The 1,709-nt window shown below is 38.4% G+C and overlaps 1 long non-coding RNA gene across 1 annotated transcript; it reads right to left on the minus strand.

Moving 5' to 3' along the window:
- Window positions 1-301: 301 nt before the first annotated feature.
- On the minus strand, window positions 302-1,389 carry LOC132537490 (uncharacterized). The gene is made up of 2 exons (XR_009548946.1): window positions 605-1,389; window positions 302-528 (listed from the first exon to the last, which is right to left on the minus strand). It is a non-coding gene; the product is annotated as an uncharacterized LOC132537490 (long non-coding RNA).
- Window positions 1,390-1,709: the final 320 nt, after the last annotated feature.

The raw sequence follows: 1,709 nt of genomic DNA on the forward strand, positions 1-1,709 counted from the left end.
AGCTGAACTGCATGACTTATAACTCCTGTTCCTCCTTGTTATGTTATTTCTCTGCTTTTTATTTTCCTTAATGCAGTCAGTTGAGAGTGAGAGCTTTACGGGTATTGGTAGTGTGTGCTGCTATTGTAAGAGGATACACGTGTAGAATTTCTGATTAGCTTAATGGTGCACTGATGAAAAGGACCTGTTAGTGTAGCATATGGACCTGCTTTCAAATAATTATGTCTGTTGCCTAACTTCTTCTGAAGAGTTGGTTCCAACAAGTAACAAGCAAGTTTTACAGTTCTTAATGTGTTGGGTATTCCCATCATCTTAACTATGCCTTTGTGTTTTTCTCTTATTTAATATAACCTCTCATACTGATTTCTTCTGTACTCTCTTTTGGATTTTATAAAATAAAAGTTTAAGACCACAAGTCGTAAGAATGATCAAACCTTTTAAGCAAATAGATGAGACTCTAAAAGGTTTGCTTTCTGCTTGAGCTTGAGTGGCCTTAGACCCATTTCAGCTTTAACAGTAGAGTCTGACCTGGGCAATGTCTGTCCACTCTGGTGTGAGCTTGAGTGGCCTTAGACCCATTTCAACTTTAACAATAGAGTCTGACCTGGGCAATGTCTGTCCACTCTGGTGTGACTTGAGTGGCTCCAGTGCTTAGCAGCTACTCTTGAAGCTAGTATCCTTACTCAGTTCTGTAATGTTAGGATACCCTTGTTGAAGATATGAATGAAGTGTGCATGTACTATTGACATCACTTCTGTGCCACTTTTTAAATACAATAATTTTGCACAGCCTCTCACAAATGTCTGTATTATTTTCACATAATGAAAACATAAATGATGTGCCAACCAGAAGCACAAGAGTTTCTACATAAAACTCTGTATGTCATTAGAACTTCTGTGTAGTAAGAGAGTTTGAACTTAAAAAATACCAAACTGAAATCTTTGCTCAGTCTGCCATAGACAAACTTTGGTTTTTCTAGTATCCATGACAGTGACCTTGTGCAAATATGGTATGTTGATTTAGGCATATCTTCTGTCCTATGCAGAACACTTCATTTTTTTGACTTTTATGAAAACTGAAATTCACGTAATTAATGTATATCATTTTAAAAGAAACTTCACGTCTGCCAATTTGGGGCTCACCAAAATGGAAGTCTTCAATGTTCTGTTTCTGGTGGACCCTCCCTTCCTTCTTCTTGCTTGTTTGACTCAAATCATGTTGGACTGTGTTGCTCAGCCTATTTGAAAACATACGTGGCTATATCCTTATTCGTAAAATATCCTCTGCTAGGGGAGTTGGGTGGTAGCGCAGCAAGTTAAGCACAGGTGGCACAAAGCGCAAGGACCAGCATAAGGATCCCGGTTCCAGCTCCCCGGCTCCCCACCTACAGGTGGGGAGCCGCTTCACTAGCAGTGAAGCAGGTCTGCAGGTGTCTGTCTTTCTCTCCTCTTCTCTGTCTTCCCCTCCTCTCTCGATTTCTCTCTGTCCTATCCCACAACAATGACATCAATAACTACAACAAAGGCAACAAAAGGGAATGAATAAATTCAAAAAAAATCTTTAAAAATTTGCTCTGCTAGATGCTGTATTTTATACTGCAGTAACAACATAGTTATCAGTTGTTAACCACTTTGAATACTGTATTACTAATATTTGCCTACTGTTTAAATAAAAGTAACTTTATAATGAAAAAAAAAAGTCCAGACTAA

Source organism: Erinaceus europaeus, chromosome 3, assembly GCF_950295315.1.
Source record: "Erinaceus europaeus chromosome 3, mEriEur2.1, whole genome shotgun sequence".
Taxonomy (NCBI): domain Eukaryota; kingdom Metazoa; phylum Chordata; class Mammalia; order Eulipotyphla; family Erinaceidae; genus Erinaceus; species Erinaceus europaeus.